At 41.0% G+C, this 20,488-nt stretch overlaps 1 pseudogene; it reads right to left on the bottom strand.

Annotated features, from left to right (window-relative positions):
* Window positions 1-17,536: 17,536 nt before the first annotated feature.
* Window positions 17,537-18,386, bottom strand: LOC147444311 (uncharacterized; annotated as a pseudogene).
* Between the last annotated feature and the right edge of the window lie 2,102 nt (window positions 18,387-20,488).

Below are 20,488 nucleotides of genomic sequence, written 5' to 3' on the forward strand. Positions count from 1 at the left end.
ACCTTAGCCAAGGTTTCTTCTTCATTGCAGTGAACATGACTCTCCACATTTTCAATTGTTTTGGTTTCGTACCTTTATGTTCGGTAAAGGAATTAAATATTCTTAGAAATGGTTACCAAATTAAGAATCATGTTCAGCCCAAAAAGAAAGGACCTGTGACTCTGTAACCTTAGGTCAATTCACAAGGAGATGACAATACCCGGCACTCAGATACACTCCCCAGGGATTTGCCTAGTCAAAGAACCAAGGTAAGCACGTTGTTTACTTTATATAATTATGCCCGCCAGGGTTTTTTATTTTCCTAGAGGGCCCACCGGTCCACGCCTTTTACCCAACGGGCCCGCCAAAAAAATAAAAAAACCCAACGGGTCCCGCATGGAATATTCTTTTACCTCGCATGTCATCATCAAAATCGCGTTAACAATTAACGTGATCACTTGTTTTTCTGTGTAATTACTAGAGTTATTAACGTAATCACATGATTGTGATCACGTCAATGAAATCCGTGGTAATCATCATACCATGTCCTTGCATCCTGTTTCAAGCAAAAGAACAAAATTTTCAGCATGAACATTGCATCATTTTTATTGGCAATAAAACAAGAGCACTCAAATTTCTCAATGAAGTCATTAGAATCTTCACATACATGAACATAAACTTTGGAAACTCTGACATCATAGCCATCAAAGTTGTCAATTGAAGGTCACTTGAAGAAGATCCTTAGTGGCGAGCACCAAAACACTGTTGGTAAAATAGGAACAAGGGGCACCTCTATAGCAATGTCTCACAATAGCACTTAAGACACAAATTTGGCACCACAAACCCTATCCAAAGAACTCCCACAACACCACAACTCAAAGTTAAGCAATACCTTGGGAATTTACAAGAATATGTCCACCCAAAAGACAACCATGGTGGAAACTAGGAAGCACCTACCTTGGCATGGAATTACAGCACACGCCAACCAATGCACTTGAGTAAAAGAGCTTGCTCATTCACCAATATTCTCTTTACAACCACAATTTTAAATCATACATACATCACACAATATGTAGGCGTTCACAACTTACTCTACACCAAACTGACTATGGGTTTCCATATCCTGTATCCTATGGGACGGGAAACAAATTGTATCTCCCAAACTACAACTCCAAAATAGATGATTTCAAGCCTCAAAAATTCTTTGCATTTTTTGAAAAAAAATATTTGAAGATCATAAATTTCAAATCTATGCACCTCTATGTGAAAAATTGGTACGAACAACAGGCTGCCATGGCACGACTACACATAAGAAAGGCTAAATGAGGGTTAAAAACTACATCAAAAGCATGAAGAATACAAAACAACCTAAGACCTACAAATGTTTTATAATTGAATGAATTTTTTTATATTTTTATATGAATTTTAGTTATGTACAAGTTATACTTCCAAAAACACACTAATGTGTCCTTACAATAACCCGATAGAGCTGGCGTTACACTAGCTTGCACTGCGTATACATGTGCTTACTAAAGAAACCTAAATAGCCCACCACACAATTGCCACTTGATATCAATGCTAGTAAGTAGAGATTCTAAGAGAAACCATACCAAAAGTTTTGAAAAACATTCTTTCCTAGTCAATCACTCTATCCCAAACATTTTCATCCTAGTTTACGACCAAATGCCTTGTTTCGAGGGATGAACCCTATGTTTTGGTCAATGATTTTCTTAAGATGGATTCTAATTAACTTTCTATGGTCATGCATGCAATGAATGCATGTTTTTAATTACATTGCTAACTTGTGTAACATTTGTGGCAGGTATATTCGGTACTACCTCCTCATTCTCTGTGTGGTGCTGCCAAGTTGCAAGGACTAGCCTCATGGTGCTGCCAAGTTGCAGGGACCAGCCTCATGGTTGTCCATCGCTTGGTCTCGATCTCTTTTGTGAGGTACCATAGCTACTAGACTTAGATTAATGTAGAGTCTCTTGTATGTTCTAAGGGTAGACAAGAATGCACTAAGGCTATTAGATGCATTCTCATAAAGCTTAGATAATTTTCTCTATTTAATTCCTTAATTTAATGTCTAGCTTTATCATAAATACTTGATTTATAAATTCTTACAAATTAATTAATTTTTCTAATAATAACTATAGATAGATATAGATAAGGTCTATCTACGATAATTATCTCATAATTAACTAAAATATCATTGTAATTTTTTATCCAATTTATGTGTGAAAAATATAATTTTACTAATAATAATTATATAGTTAGGTTTTTAGGATTGTCCTAATCATCTCTAATTATTATAATGAAATTTGATCAAATCTATATTTTTACCTATTTTTTAAATTTTTAAATCTAATTCTGTTATTATTTCAACTATAAATGGCAAAAATTGATAATAAAAAACTTTAGAAGTTTTGGAAAATTACCAAAAAAAATTAAGATCAAAATACACCTTTGGTTATAAGCGTTTTGTTTGTAAAGATCATATGAATAATTATTGTAATTTTCTATATATTAAAACGTTTAAAACTAACTAAATTTTTTAGAAAGTAAAAAATCGGGCAGCATAATTGTACCATTGCTATTTACAGTATTCTAAAGCTTTAAGGAAATTAAATTTAACTTAATTTTTAACAAGAATAAATTTCTTACATTTTTGTTGCATGAATACTACTGACTTAACACTTGAGAGTTTGTATTGAACTGAAACTCTACGGCTAGGTACAATAAATTCCATTAGCACAATTGCCTCTAGACCAATTACCATCTTGAATGATATCATCCCTGTACTGAATATGTATGTTGTATTGAATGTTGACAATGGAGAATCCAGCAAACTATCCCAATCCTTTGTGTTTTTTGAAACCATCCTTCTCAAGGTTCTGATCCAAAACTCAAGTGTATTAAGTGTTATTGTCCTAATTTTTCTTAAGAATCTTTATGCAATTATGCTAAGTCTTTCTATATGCTAGAATATCTATTAATTACTCATCTAATTGTTTGCTAAACAAGAGTGATTATATTAATCATTATTAGTAGATTATGCATTGTTAAACCTAATTTAGTAAGTAAGAATGATTATTAAGCTCTCGTTGAGCATAATGCATCATTGTTTTATTTATTACGTATTATATGTACTTATACTTAGAAAAAGTATTGACTAGATTAATTTTGCCTAGTTAAAATTTGCTAAACTATAGCTTAATTAAGAAAATTAAATTTAGAATTAGATTCTCTATTGCATGGTTAAGAGATATGTATTATCAATTTTTAACCACACCCCTAATTCTTGACCTCAAGAGGAACTACTTAAGTTGGAGAAAAGTGAATTCATGCTGCATACGTGATTGAAGCAATCCAAACGAGAAGAACAACATGCATAGATAGAAATTCAAAGCACAACTTTTTTTCAAAAGGAGATTGGGTTCCCACTCTCTGTTCATTACCATGCATACATTGATTTGAGTAGTCATGCAGACGATCATGATTAAAGGTATGCACATGCCATTCTCTCGTGCATGTGTGTTCTTTTGGCCCTTTGCACTTTTTTTTGTTGTAGAGATGACCTCCGATCAAGTGTGACATAGATAGTGAGCGCACATGCACCCACACAATTGGTAATTTAGCTAGTTGAAAACCTTGGTAACATGCACGTGCATTCTAACTGCTTGTCCACCTGCCTATTGAATGTGCACATACCTAGAAAATCATCCAATCGATGGTTGGACACTCAACATGACGTAAAAGTTGGTTTGCAATTCTACGTTAAAATTCATTTCAGCAGACTAGAAAGTTTCCTATTGCATGTCCTGCATCACAAGTGCCATAGATTAGATCTCTATGCTTGTAGTCATGGGATCTTTGTAATCTAATCTTATAAAAAAATGAACATCCTATTTGATGAAATATCCATAAAGAAATCATCAATAGGTTAACTTGCACTCCTTGAAAATCCTATTTGATGAAATATCCATAAGGATCAGTAGGCTAGACTGAGATGAGAGTACCTACATCCTTGAACATTTTATTTGATGAAATATTCGTAAGAAAACTATTAGTAGGTTACAGCAAGATGAGTGTACCTACACTCTTTATCCCCCAAAAACTTACCATGAGTGTAACATGAATAATACATAAACATTGTTAGTGTATTAGATAGAACTTGTTTCATGATCTAGGGCCCCTATCCACAACATAAATCATCACGTAGGTCTTGACATGGGGCCTTTGGTATGTCATAAAATCATATTTATAGGAAAATACCATGCCAGAATCGGTAAAAGAAACGTGAGTTGTTTGCTATGGTTTATAACCACATTCATTGATAAGAAAAAGATTCATCTATTGCGTGAATATCAAAAAATGATAAGAATCAATAATAAATGAGTCACTACTTATCCATAAGGAAAAATAAATTCCTTGATAAAAAGCTCCATAATAGAAAATGTGTACAAGTAAAAATAAATGCCAATTATTAATCCTCTGCATCATTCTGCATGCCTTGCAAATCTTAATCAAAATCCAATTTTTCAAATGTTGTACATCGTAGTGGAAAGAGTATATAAGACCCTTTTTGTGTGGAGTTAAGCCTACCAAACTGGCCTTTCCTCATGACTGCATACGGCATCACACCTCGTATATAGAGCTATGCTCTTTCAAACTTGAAATTTCCCTCCCGATTTATGTTCTCCTCCTTGAGAGAGCCTTGGAACCATGCGTCCTTATGCAAATGTAACAGTAGCCTTATTGCAGAGGAAGACACCGTTGTGTTGGAATCAAGCCCTTGCTTGGATATTCATGGTCATTCACAAACCTTGCATGCCAAGCAACCTTATTTACATGCATCAATTATCGTTGAGCCCTTGATTAAAAAATTGGAAGAATTCACCTTGTTTGCCTTGGACATGTGTTGAAGCATTGTAGAAACTAGCTTTGGTCTTGTCTATCTTCTCAATCTTGGAGCCCTGTAGGCCTAGTTTAGGAGACAACCTTGTATGTTCTTAGGTTATGGCTCTTTGGTTCATGCATGCTAGGTGGGGGTCTATAGAAGAGCATGGTTGGGAGGTTACTAGCATGCCTGTCACTTGGTAGGCCTTGCTCTTGTAGCCATCGTAGGACCCTTGCCTTCACAATTCCTTTGAAGCATAAGAAGCCATAGACAAAATACCTGATAGTATTCTTGGACGGGGGGGGGGGGGGGGGGGGGGGGGGTCGTAAACCATGCACGAAACTTGTGGAAGAAAAGCCTCTCGTAGGAGGGTGCAGTTTGTGTTGAGCACTTACGAGTGGGAGCATCTACAACAAGATCAAATGGTCATGATAGGACACTATGGTTGGCTATAAGATCTCAAAAAACGGTATGGCAAAAAGCTAGGAGTTGTAGAAGTACCTTGGTGTGTATCCTGCTTGTGAAGATAGAGTAGGGAGGTCTAGTTCTAAGCAATTAGATATCAAAATTGCGATTGTAGTGAAAAGCAAACGTTACAATTGTGTGGTTGCACACGTTCCACAACATGCCATTGCTGGCTTTTTATGTATGCATGAACTTGAGAGGTGGCGAGAAGAATATTGCTCTAATGAGACTAAATGCTGTCACATGCAAAAGTGCTTATTTTTGATACCCCACCGTCCAAGAATCACTGCAAATGGCTAAGAGAAGGAAGTGACTTCCCGTTGAAAGCGGCAACAAAGAGGTGAAAAAAATCAAGGTTGTGGTAGTCCATGTAGGAATGTTTTTGCAAATACGGATATTGTGATGGCAAAAATACATCTCGTACTCGCATGCACGTCCCTCTAGACTGAGGGTACCATGCATAGCGAGAGAGAGAGAGAGAGAGAGAGAGAGAGAGAGAGAGAGAGAGAGAGAGAGAGAGAGAGAGAGAGAGAGAGAGAGAGAGAGAGAGAGAGAGAGAGAGAGAGAGAGAGAGAGAGAGAGAGAGAGAGAGAGAGAGGGGGGGGGGGGGGGGGGGGGGGGGGGGGTGGGGGCATTGGGTACAATCATCCCCCCATGCCTAGAGTGAGATGGCTTCCTCTAGGCATGTATTTATATTAATTGATAAAAAGGGTCAGCTCATAAATGAGGCTATTTACACTCCACTTTGGGGATAAAGGAACTTTATTGAACTAACTAAAAACCCTATGTCTTATTATATTATTCCATGTCTTACTAGTTGTTGTCATCCACTTGCCCATGACTCAGCTGCCTTGACCTACTACATCACGCACACATGACCAAAAATGTTAGTGTCAACCTTCTCATAATCCATTTCATAACATACCCTGGGGTAACAAAAGCAACTGACCTCAGTTGTACATTACAATAGCAAAGTAATATGTGGTGGGCAAGTTCCACATGTAAATGTCACAGAGAGTCATGCCTCACTAGGCGTAGGAACTCTAATACACATGTAAGTAACAACAATAAGTTCAAGAACAACTAGTATAACAAAAAGACCTGCCTTGTTAAGGCTAACATGTGCTAGAATCAATTCCATAAAAGCCAACCAATGTACCAATCAAGTCCAATCATTGTATTCCATTCCATTCATTGAGAACCAAATCATTCCACCAAATTTTGATTTTATGCATTGCCTAATGGTGCCTTGTCAGGCCTATATGCATTATTGTGATTGTGGTATGCAGAAATCAAGTGCTGATACATGGGTCTTAATGTCAGGCCAAGGGCATCCCAGGGGGGGTCACGGACCCGGGCCAAGTGGTCGGCTACAGGTGTGGACTGGGGATTCAGGTCAAGGGCTATATATACGAGAGGTTGGGAGATGAATCCAAGTAGGTAGTTCCCAGGGCTTCATAGTGGTATCAGAGTTAAAATTAGCGACACAAGGGCATGGTCTTCTACTTTTTGCATGTGCGTGCAAGGGATCCATGTAATTCATCTCTTGTCTAGCCGAGGACGAAGACAAAGAGGGTGACCCGTGTGTAGGGCTTCTTGAGGCAAGGGGAGGTGGCGTGTTGATCGGCTCCAAACCTTGCATTGTGGGGCTTGACGGGTGCACAAGGCCACGAGGAGGATAATCCAACATTGTAGCTCACACCGAGGAGCACTTCACTGCGCATGGTGTGCACCTTTACCCCCTCGACTGCTTGCTACGCCATAGCTATTTTGGTGAGCTCTTTCTTTCACACGCGACGCTTAAAGGCCCTTGGTCTTAGGGAATATTAAAGAGTGCCTCTCCTTAGGGCAGGTGGCCACGGCTGCAACCCGGACAAGGTGATAACAGTTGCCAACCTTGGCAAGGTGTCGCATCTTGGCACATTCGACAACCGCCGCTGAAATTGTAGAGCTTTGGAAATTATAGAGATTTGGCGGTTATTGGTCATGCGGTTTTTCACAAACTTCTACTTGCACAGTCGTGAGCAGTACTATTTAAGGCTTGAGCATCAATTTTTTTTAAAGAAAAGCTCGATAGAGTGTGTTTGTATTGCAAATCAAACAAGGTGATTTCATGATCCCGAATTTGCAACTTTCGACGACCATATGGTTGCGGGTATCATTAGCGCGGTCACCTACCGACATCGGTGGTGCATACTACGGCTGCGAGGTTGTTTTTGGAACTTTATTTTTCTAGAACTGCATAGTCTCCATGGATTCGGATAGCAATATGACTTTTGATTTCGAGCACAATACGCATGATCCTCCCAATGATGGCAGTTCACAGCCAAATACTCTCACGGAGGGTACCCGCGAAGCTACAAGAGGAGATGACGCTTATGAATTGCTCGATATCCAAGAATTTTGAGCACTTCAAGTACGCATATGAGTAATGGAAACTAATTTTGCATCCTGAAATGAAAATGTTAGTAAATTATCCACTTTAGAGCAGATAGAAATTGGACGGGCTGGGACACGTGTTCCATGCTCCAACACCCATCATTTCTTGAATATATCTCTCACTATTGGGATGTTATCCTCAAGTTGGAAGGGCTAGACATCTTTCAACAAGTATGTGGGTTTATTCATGGTCTGACGCCAGAGATTAAGAAGCACGTCAAGACTCAGGACCCTAAAACACTTGAGGAGGCCATAGTGAAAGCCCACATTCATGATGATCTAGATGAAAAGAAATCACATAATAATCATGTGCCTGCTAATACACATGGTAATACACTCTCACAGCATGGGCACAATAAAAGGATATTTCTAGTAGCCAATTTTGATGGAGCTAAAAATCAAAGGGGTCTTGTGGGCCTCTCTCTTCTGAGGAATTTGAAAAGGCTAAAAAAGAGAATTTATGCTTTCTATGATTGGGAAGCGGCCATGGCAAAAAGGATTGTCCCAAAGGGAAATCTGCTGCTCAAAATAACGAGAAAGCAGTGCACATGGTGTAGTTGCTATCTCTTGAGTCTTCCTCGTGTTTCTCCAAGTAGAGATAACACACACCGAGGTGGTGCATGAATGTTATATCACAGCTTCCATGTGGCAACACACCTTCGGTCCTCATGAATTAGTGTGTATGCACGAATCTCTTCAAGGGCACAAGGTGCATATCTTGGTAGATGACGGTGCTACTCACAATTTCATTAACTATGGATTAGTGAAAAACTCAAGTTGCCCCAAACTCCGAGTTCCCACCGCTACAGGGTAGCAATGATGAACGGTTATGATGTCAAAGTATGGGATACTCATGTCAGAGCTGTACCATTGGAAATTCAAGGCTATTCCACATCCTTGTATTTCCAGGTTATGAAAATGGAGTGGGCAAATGTGGTACTTGGTAGAGAATGGTTGCATCCTAGGACCATCATTGACGCATAGCTACGAACACAACATTCTGATGTCTGAATCCCATGGCGCACATGTGTTGTTGTTAGGAGAGAAGGATGTGCCTTCCTCTCACCCACTGATATGTACAACAGAGCTTATGAAGCTCACTTCTGATAATGAAATAGAAGAAGTTTTCTTGTGGTACTCATCGTGTCATTTTCTTTCCAATGTTGGATCTATTGAAAATTCCTGAACGCCGCATTCTTCTCTCTCATCTCTTCCAACAATGGCTACTTCTCAACAAGCAAAGGTTGCTAGTCAGTTAAAAAAATTATTGACGGAATTCACGATGTTTTTCCTAAAGATCTTCCATCATATTACCGCTGACATGATTTGTGCAACATGGCATCGATGTGGTTGTAGGCATTAAACCAGTCAGTACACCACCCTACAAAATAATTTATTCTGAAGCTGCTGAGGTGGAACATCAGCTTGCTGACTATCTTAGCAAAGGGTTTATTCAACCAAGTTCTTCACCATGGGCTTCTCCTATCCTATTAGCGCATGTGCGGAGACTACCGTGGATTAAATACGGTCACTGTTAAGAACAAGTACCCATTACCACGCGTGGATGAGTTGTTCGACAAGATCACTCATGCTCGTATTTTTACGAAGATAGACTTGCGGTCAGGCTATCACCAAGTATGTATTCAACTTGCTGATATACCCAAAACTACATTCCGAACAAGGTTTGGACATTACGAGTTTTTGGTTATGTCTTTTGGGTTAACCAATTCGTCCGCAACATTCATGACACTCATGGATAGTGTCTTGAGACTGTACTTGGTCAAATTTGTTATCATTTTTCTCAATGACATTCTCGTATATAGTTCTTCTGAGGAAGAGCACTTGCAACATCTGAGGTAGGTGTTTGAATTGTTAGAAGTAAATAATTTATATGCCAAATAATCAAAGTGTGACTTTCTCAAGGAGAAAATCCACTATCTAGGGCATGTTATGTCAGCTTTTGGGCTGCACATGGATCAATCCAAAGTGGATGCCATTCGGAGGTGGCCTTCTCCTAAAAATCTGGAAGAGTTACAGATTTTCTTGGGATATGCAGGTTTTTATCGAAGGTTCGTTAAAAACTATGCTAATATTGTTGTTCCAATGACGAACCAACTGAAAGGCAAAGAAAAAACCTTCCAGTACTGGGGAGCCACTCAACAACACAATTTTGCTACACTCAAGGATGCATTAGCTACAACTCCTATTCTAGCTATTGTGGATCCTTTGCAGCCATTCGTTTTGGAAATGGATGCCAATAACCGTGCAATTGGAGTAGTCCTTATATAGGAGGGGAGGCCAATATCATTTGAAATCAAGAAGCTTGATTCAGTGCATCAAAATTATTTTGCTTATGAACGTGAACTCTATGCAATAGTGTTTGCCTTAAAGACATGGTAGCATTATTTGTACGGAGCTCAATTTGAGATTGTGTTTGACCACAAAAGCATAAAATGGTTTACACAACAAACAAACTTGAAGGGTCAAAAGGCCAGCTGGGCTAAGATCCTTCAGGAGTATGACACAAGACTCCGGTATCGTAAAGGATGATACAATGTGGTGGCTCATGCTCTTAGTCGTATACATGAGATAAGTTCTCTTTTGTTCACGAAACTTTGAAGTGAGTTTTTGGATTCTCTAAAGGGCCAATATGAGCATGATGACGCATACTCCAAAGTGTGGAGCCATGTGCAAATGAGGGATCCTTCTCACTCCAATGTTGGTAGTGTGTCGTTAACCTCCACACGCAGTTCTCCTCCGTTGAATGATGAACTATAGTGATGGAAGAATTTTTCCATCGATAATGGGTACCTACTCCACGAGGGGAGAGTTTGTGTACCGATGGACACAGACATTCGGCACCAAATTCTTTATGAATGTCATGACAGTCCAAGTGTAGGGCACCCGGGTATTAAAAAGACTTATACTCTGGTACGAAGACCGTTTTACCGGCTAGGTTTACATGGCTTTGTTCAAGACTATGTCTTGCATTGCCAAAAATGTTAATTTAATAAAGCAGAGTGCCTGAAGGCAGGAGGACTCTTATATGCTTTGGAGATTCCCCATGGGAAATGGGAAAGTATCTCTATGGATTTTATTGTGGGTTTACCAACCACTCTACGAGGTCATGACTCAGTATCGATGGTCGTAGATTGGTTGACTAAACTATGCAAGTTTATTCCAGCCAAGTCGACCATAAAGACTCCAGAAATTAGCTAAGTTATTTGTAAACAACCTGTACAAGTTATATGGCTTTCCAAGTAACATTGTGAGTGATCGTGATCCCAAGTTTAACAATCATTTTTGGAGGGCTGTGTCTAAACGATTGGGTACACAACTCAACCTCAGTGCAACAGATCATCCAAAAACGGATGGTCAAATTGAACGAGTTAACCAAGTGCTACAGGATATGCCACACGCACACGTTGTGAGCGGGATGGAAACACACACAATGTCTCTATAATGCCCTGACACAAACTCTTGGGATGATACACACACACACACACACTATGGGGCACCACTCGGCTTATACAACCTACCTGGCCGAGACAGGGAGCACACCTATGGAGTGAGAGGAGAGAGACTATCCACTTACCCACTCCACACAGAGAGAGACACACACACACACACACACCCAAAAAGCTCAACTCAAAAGAGGATAATGCATGATTTAGATACAATTGATCTTAGGCCAACACCAATGGGGCAAATAGCTCACACAATATAGGTAAAATATGCCAGATACAATCACAAATTGGAGCAGAAGCTTCGCTCATAGGAGAAACTTACACAGCCAAAATAGCAGAAAACCAGTGAGTAATTTGGAAAAATAGACAATGACATCATGTCCGGAATGGCCCAAAACCCCAGTCTACAATGTCAAAGTGCTCAAATCCGACCTCGGATGAACAGTTTACGGCCAAAACAGGCTCCAAAAACAACAAAAACATAGTTGCGGCTGTTCCTCCTCTTCTATCCACTCTTTTTCTAGTCTTCTCTCAGTTTTTTTAGTTTCCACACTTAGCTTTATCACTTGGTCACCCTTGGCCTTTTAGTTGACCTCAAACGGATCCCAAACAGGCCAAAAACTGACCTCGCAGTGCATAGGTGTCACCTTTTTGCATCCATCCGCACACCTAGCGCTCAACTTTTTCCAATAATGCATCCCGCCACCACGTGAAGTGGCCCCAAAAGATGGTCCTCATCATGAACTTTTTGCATAATTAGCACAAGAAAACACCCACGTCGTGTCCGTACTTATCCACGTGCAAGTATTGACCCCATTCGACCTCTTGACGCCATTGGATTCCATCTGACGCACCTGCTTACCTCATGTCGTCGGCCCGCGGATAGCTTCCATGAGAAGTTTTACGCACTTTCAACTCCTCATTATTATAGAAAAAACACACTGGTACTGGTAATAGTGAAAATCAATGCACTATGTACATGTTGTCCTACCTGTACACATGTGGGCCCCACGTAACCACCTGGCTCTGGAAAATGGGCAATCCTTTATTTGATGCACCATGCATGTGTATGTACATATGCGCAGTCCCTAGCTTGCTCCAAAAAACTCCTGACATAATTTGCCCATCCCCTAGCCTGCTAGATCATTCATGATTAGCAGCAACAAAAAGCGATATGAGGCTCGCAGCGTCACAAGTCTCCTCATCCTTCACCAACACTGCTTGATCCACAAACAGCTCATCTTGCTCCACCATCATTAACCTGGCATGATATAATTTAAGACGCAATCCATTTACCCTTGACTTATGTAGAACACCATCCAGGTTAGCCAGCTGATATGTACCATTCGGAAAACACTCCACTACCTTGAAAGGGCCTTCCCACTTAATTTGAAACTTCTTTTGGAAGGTGTTTTCCAGCTTACTGTTGTAGAGCAAAACCAAGTCATACTTCTTGATACCCTTACTTTCAATATTTTCATTGATCTTTGCTAAAGCCTTGTCTTGCATCTGTTCGTAATGTTCCGATTCACTCATCCTATCCAGCTGAACCTCTTGTAATTGTAAGATCCTCTCTTTGAATGCATCACTAGGCGGCCCAAGCAACTTTTCTAGCATCTTGACCACGGACAACTCTACCTCCACAAGCAATAGTGCTTCCTTTCCATATACCAAATGAAATGGAGCAAACCCTGTGCATGTCTTCACTGAAGTACGGTAAGCCCATAATGCACTAGGCAATTCCAAATCCCAATTCTTTCCTTGGTGCTCTGTCACTTTCGAAAGAATTTGTACCAACTCACCATTGAATCTTTCATTTAAGCCATTACACTGCGGGTAATAAGGAGTGGTATGATGGTGCCTAATCTTCATCTTTGCGCATAAAAAACCTGGCAGTTTAGCTCTAAATCTTGGCCCCTTATCTAAAAGTAGCTCTAGTGGCACCCCAAACTTGCAGCATATTTCATCATACACAAATTTTGCCACATCCTTTGCAGTGATCTGTTTTACTGCTATAGCCTCTTCCCATCTAGAGACATAGTCCACTGCAGTCAAAATATAGCTTTTGCCCCTGCTTGTGATAGGTAATGGGCCTATTGCATCAATCCTCCACTTTTCAAACACATCAAACGCCATAATTGTTTTTTGTAGCTCTGGCTTCAACACTCTCTTCCCAAATGCTTGACACCTATTGCAAGACCTACACCAATGGTGAACATCCTTGTGCAAACTAGGCCATACATACCCCTCTTGCAAGATCTTATGCAAGGTGATCTTTAGAGCAAAATGTCCACCACATGCACCTTCATGATTCTCTTCCAACACTCTATAAAGCTCCTCCCGCCAAGGTACACGTCTCAACACGAGATCAGCCTCTTTCATGTACAAGACATCACCAATCAATTTGTACATGTATGCTCTATGCACAAAGCCATACTTCTTAGACTTCTAAATGTCCTTTGGAATGATTCCTGTTAGCAAAAACTCCTCTTCTTGAGCCAAGCTTTCCCGGCCATGATAAAGAGGTAAATTGGTCCTCAACACAAATAGCTCCCCAATCATGCTTTGAGCTGCTTCGTGTGCCTCTCCATTTAGAGCACGTTCAATGTGTCTGATGCACCATGCTTCGAAATTTTTTAACAGGCCTTTAATTTTGAAACAGATTTCCTTCAATGAGGTGTTCTTGCTCTTCCACACGCCCAACACTTACTTCACAACTAACAAGGCATCACCTTTTATGCTCAACCTTCTAATCCCATGCTTCAAACAAATGTGTACTCCGGCTTCCAAAGTAGCATATTCAGCCTCATTGTTCCCTATGTGCATCCAATTTGAATCCTCTCTTGCATACTAGCTTCCCCTCTGGATCATAAAGTGCTATACCCCCTGAAGCTGCATCATGGCTCTTTCTGTATGAGCCAACAAAGAACAAAACATGTGCATTTTTTATCTGTGGCACTTCTTCAACTACCTTTCTCACCACCTCTTCCTTAACAAGAAGGGGATTCTCGTTGTAAGTCAACAAATCAGCTAGTGTAGCTCTTGTACTGTCTTCCACTAGAAAAGAGAACTCAAACTCTTGCAGTTCAATAACCCATTTCTTGACCACATTTGACATGTTAGTGCCATTAATTAGCTATGGCAAAAAGGCATAACTCGTCAAGAAAACAAAAGGTCGTGGTAGCAAGTAATGATGGAATCGTTGACAAGAAAATAGTACACTGGCCATCACTAGCTCTACTTCCAAGAACTTTCTCTCTGCTACCAACTTCACATGACTTTCACAATACACTGGCCTCATATAATGGCTACCCTTCCCCTTTTGCAATAGCATGGCTCCAATGGCATCATCCCCTACTGATGGATTTACATAAAAAACTTTCTCCCAATCAGGAGCCTGCATGGCTGACAACCCCCCTAACACCTCGAAACACTTCTTCACACTTGTCATCCCATTGCAATGGATCATGCTTCACCACTTGTTGTAATGGATAAAGGAGCTGTGAAGACAATGGAATAAACCCCGCCATGTACTTCACTTTGTGTATAAAGGTTGCCAATTGCTTAGTAGTCATAGGTGATGGAAGAAGAATAATATACTTAACCTTGTCTGGATCAGCCTCAATGCCATTTTCTGACACCACATGGCCCAATAACTTCACCCTTGGTTGTGCTAGATGACATTTATTTGGATTAAGTTGTCCTCCACATTCATCATATCGAGCCAATACCATCTGTAGCTTCTCATGATGCTCAGCCCTACTGCTGTACACACAGAAGTCATCCATAAAAGCTTTAACACAACTACCAATGAATGGTTCCAATGTCCAATTTGCTCTTTCTTGATAGAAGGAAGGTCCATTTGTCAATCCAAATGGCAATACCATGTAGCAATAGCAGCCCCATGGCGTAATGAAAGTTGTCTTTGTTTGGTCTTCGAGAGAAATCTTCAATTGAAAATAGCCTGAAAAACCAACACACACACTGTACCTCTCATAACCTGCGCCACTGACTCCAAGATCTGATCAATAAATGGAAGAGGATATGGGTTCTTCTTAGTGGCTGCATTTAAGGGTTTAAAATCTACAAAAATCCTCCACTTCCCATCCTTCTTTGGACTGACTACTACTGGACTCACCCATTCTGTGGTTTCCATAGGGACTATGAACCCTGCCTTCAATAACTTGTCCACCTCTTCCCACAAGGCTTCCATTTTCTCTTGGCCCATCCTTCTTAGCCTTTGTCGCACTGGCTTAGCACCTTCTTTCATCTCTATATGCATCTCTTCTCCCTTGAACCCTCTAATCTCTTCATATGAAGTAATGAACAAATCAGGAAAACTAGCCAGCATGTGCAAATACATCTCCTTCTCCATAGCTGAGAGGTCTCCAATGATCATTTGTGTCATCAATTCCTTCTTCTTTGACAATTCAATCTTGGTTTGCATCAGCCCTTCAATCACTTCATAAGTCCCTTCACTTTCATCTTCAACCTCATTTCCAAATGCAACTAAACCAGACTCCTGGATTTCTTTGTCCATCAAAAGAAATGCAACATCATCATCCACATCATTGCTGGTAGTACTATCACTGTCCTCGTCAGACACTGTGGAATAGTCTTCATCAGTAGACTCATCCTCATCTTCATAAAGTTCCTCCAATCGTTTCCTTGCGTCCATATTGTATAGCTTCTTGGCACCTGTCTTTCCATAGAGACTAATTGTACCACGTCTCCAATCTTGAACCGCTCCCACTGCACGTAACCATGGTCTGTCCAATATAATAGGATATGCTCCCAAGCCCGCTGGCATCACATGAAAATCAACCACCGCCTTTGCATCATACGCCTCCACTTCTAAGCTCTTTACAACACCCAAACATTTTACTTTTTGATGGTTTGCCAATCTAATCCGGAAGCCTGACACCCCAGTCACTGTAAGACCCATCTTCTCAACGCATGAGTGTGTTATGACATATATTTGGGCTCCACCATCCACATAACCTTGTCCCGGATTTTTTCTTTTATGCCACACATCTACTATTGAAAAAATATCTGGTAGCTCGTCCATTGCCAACACCTTTACTAAACCTCTCTCTGGTTCTTCCTCCATTGGGTTAACCATTCTCTTCCACTGTCTCTTTAGTTTAGGCACCATTTCTATAAGCTACCCAAAAGTAACATCTACCTTCCTGCTTGTCAGATCCTCCTTCAAGTCATAGCTTAATTGCCCATCCCCTAGTGGAAAATCGGAAACATGAAACTTGCGATGAGCCCTTCTTTTTCTCTTGGCCTTGACATCCTCGCCTTCATGGCACTTTTCCTTCTTCTTACTAGGACCTGGGGCACTTCTTCCTTCCTTGTCCTCTGTGGTCCTCTTCCCAATAGCCATCACTAATGTATCCTCTAGCTCTGATGCCTTCTCCAAGGTTACTACATTTATCACTTTTGTCTTTCCCTTTTCCTCCTGGGTTAATCCACTGGTTCCTTCTTCTCCCTTAATTTCGATGCCATAATCAAGAACCTACCATTGCTTTGTCCAACACCATTCCTAGGTCTTTCTTCACCTCCTGGCTGATTTGCAAACCTCCCTCGACCTCGATTATTTCCCACTTGACCTAGCATGTTTAGGCTGAGATTCTTCATTAAATCTACCACTTGCCTCATGTCTTGCCTTGACCCATCATCTTGCACTTCTGTAGTGACTATTGCAGGCACTACCTCCTCCTCTGTTGGTCGCTCCTTTTCTCTCTCTGATGGCGCTGCACTGCAGCCCTCATTCACCGCTCTAGGTCAGCCTTCTGGCGGCACTGGCTTGCTCCCGCCCAACTCAGCTCAAGGTTCTCCCCATGCAAACTGACCTTCCCTTCTTATGCAGTCCTGACACTCCACAGATGTCCGCCCTCTTGATCACCACCGAGCTCCATTCAAATCGGCTACCCCTCGGCCTTCTCCTCCAGCTGCAGCCCCTCGTCGAATACTGGCCAGGCCCACCTCTAGCGGCCCTTCTGCCAACCTGCACCTACTCATGGCCCTTGTGGCCTCCTCCTCCACGTAACTAGCTGCCGCCCCTCATGCATGGCCCCAAGTGGCCCCACCTCTTGTGCATGTAATTCCAGGCTTCCCAAGACCTTATGTCCTCTGCAGTGACGCCCATGGAGACTCCCTATGTAATTCATTCCATTTTTTAGTCTTTTTGCTAATTTTAGCTTCCGGTTTTTGAAAAACAAAAAACTCCATCTTGGTCTTGTTTCCCACGTTCCAGTATGACTTCAGCTGTCGACAATTAAAAACTTCCACACCCTTGATTGTGTTCGACTGTCGATGCCAAAAATTTGGCGCCCCTCAATTCCTTTCTCCACATGCCTTCGACTGCGAGCCTCCATCGCATCATAACACACTTCATCGAAGTCATCATAGTGTGGATAGCTAGATGGTCACACAAATGAACCATAGCCAATGTCGCATACCATACCGGAAAGAGCACCAACCTCACAAGCGTCAGCAACCTTGCACTAAGTAGAGCTAAAAATCCATGAATGGCCTACCAAATGCCACATTTGACATACACATCCCAACAAGTAGAGTCTCCTTCAAACATCTCGCTCCAAATCCTATATCATAAACCCCACAACACCTGTATCCAGCACTTCTTGTCTCGCTCACAACCTTATGATATAAACACCTGCTCCTGTCACCAGTGATAGGAAGAAACAATTGCAGCTCCGACTAGAGAGTTCTCCATCCCTGTGTACCTATCTCCTGGTTGCATCAAATACCTGTCCAATGTTCCCTTCATTTGCCTGCAAACTGCCATGCCTGGGCTTCTTACACTTCCATAGGTCGACCGTCTTCAGTTGTACCAACTTCTTTACGCGATATGGACTACCAATCAAAATAGTGAGCGATAGGGGAACACACTTTTTGAACGACGTCATTGAAAGCCTCCTTGACGATTTTATGGTGCTCCATCACAAATTGGCACCCTATCACCCGCAAGATAATGGGCAGGCAGAGAGTACCAACAAAATCCTATGCATCGTGCTCACCAAGATAGTCAATGACTCACAAAATGATTGGGATCAAAAGCTACACACAGCCTTATGGGATTACCAGGTAGCTTTTAACACTTCCATTGGAACGACTCCCTTTAACCTAGTATTCGGGATTAATGCAAATTTACCATTGGAATTCCTAATCAAATACCTAGGAGTGGCAACATAATTAGGATGGACGGGCCATGAGCTATCAGAGAGACTAGACACCCTAGAACAATTAGATGAAACCATACCTAGAGCGATAGCTGGGAAATATGCTCCAAAAAAAAAATGAAAGCTTTCCATGATCAACACGTGATTGGAAAGGAGTTCAAAAAAGGGGATTATGTTCTCATGTATACCCTCAAACAGCACTCCAAAAAACTCAAAAAGCAAGGAATGGGGCCTTTTGTAATACATGATATATTGCAAAGTGGCGCCATCAAGCTTACAACATTAGTAGGAGAGAAAATGCTTAATTGGACAAGTGGTAGTAGATTAAAGAAATATCTTCTTCCGCTAACACCAAAAGAACTTGCAACACTCGATGCAGCAGCTCAGCGCAGACGTCAAGCACAGGATATTCGGGAACAAGCACAGCAGGAAGCCAAACTCAAAATATTAAAACGCAAAGAACAAGCAAATTTCTAGAGGAAAGCATAACAGGACGTTTCTTTTGAGAATGCTCCGATAGCATCCATACAAACAGCAGCTACATGGTGAGGAGGAATGGATCTATGCATTCATTTATAACTTGCCAACGGCACCACCAAAAGAGCCTTAGTGGACACAGGGGCCAGAGCTAATGTGGTTTACTACTCCACTTTCGAAAAAATCACGTAGGAACCTCTAATGCCCAACACTATGGGGTTCAAAGTAGCAAACAAAGGCACTATGGACAGTTTGGGCCACATAAATTTACTAATCACCATTGTTGGAACCTCTTTATCTGCATCAATTTCATGTAGTCAAAGATCAACATCTTAACAAAGACGTTATTCTAGGAGTGCCATGGATGCGCACTTATCAAGCTACGCCAAATTGGCAGGACAATACCTTACTCCTCGAACACGAGGGCCAATCTTTTGCCACGCCATTCATACAAACGGACCATGTATGGGAACCTCTACCATCGCCACATGCACCAGCTCAACGATACTCCACCACCATGGTTAAGAAAATATGGGTCAGAAAATCAATCATGGAAACCAATCCTAGACAATTGTGGATACCTAAATGACAAACCAATACACGTGAGCCTACATTGCCTACACAAAAATTAAACCACCACAAATTGCACACCGTTGTTGTCCCACGACCTAACCCAATGGACCACTATCTTCGACATCCAAACACTGTCAAATGGGTATGGCAACCAAAACAACCTCTCTTTCACAATACCTCTTCTAGCGAATCCAAACCCAAGCACTTTCGGTGGCAACCCAAACAAATCCAAAAAGCAACCCAACCATCAGCATCAAAACTTTTTAAGGTCACAGTCAAACACAGAGCGCGTCTTCTCCAATTACTATTGTTTGGACCACGTAGCTTCTAGGGAACCTCGCTACCAATAGCCACTGAACATATTGTTCAACACCTCTCTCTTGCACAGCATTTTGTTTCCCCATGCATATCCTCAATTAGCATCATAGAGCCACACTATGCGGCTATGCATAGACACGCGCTTTGTTCCCAAGCACTCTGACACATGTTCGTCGGGGACGACTCACTGTAGAAATGGGGGAAATGCGTCGGGACTATCATTTGTATATACTATTATTATCATCTTACTTATTTTTTTATTTTCCTTTCCTTTCTTTTTCTTTTTCTTTAAAAAACACACAAGTTTTTCAGAGCCTGACAGAATCTTAGTTGACATAATCATGAGCCATACCGTCACCATCTAATACCAAAATAAGAGTATGTATATAAGGGAGGCGACACTAATTTTGGCTAATTTTTGGCCAACTAATAATCATTGTAAATAATTTTCTTTTACAAAAAAGCAACAAACGACAGATAATCAACAAAAAATTGATAAGCCGAGCCAGGAAAGTCAAAATTGACTTTTGAAAGCAAGCACCGAAACTTCAAAGCAAGGACTTCGAAGATGGTAAATATGGAAAAATTCGACACAACATGAATTTTGAGCCAACTTCTGAAGGATCAAAACTGCAGATCGAACGTCATTTGAAAACCGA

This window comes from Adiantum capillus-veneris, chromosome 13 (genome assembly GCF_014529385.1).
Source record: "Adiantum capillus-veneris isolate H3 chromosome 13, ASM1452938v2, whole genome shotgun sequence".
Lineage (NCBI taxonomy): Eukaryota > Viridiplantae > Streptophyta > Polypodiopsida > Polypodiales > Pteridaceae > Adiantum > Adiantum capillus-veneris.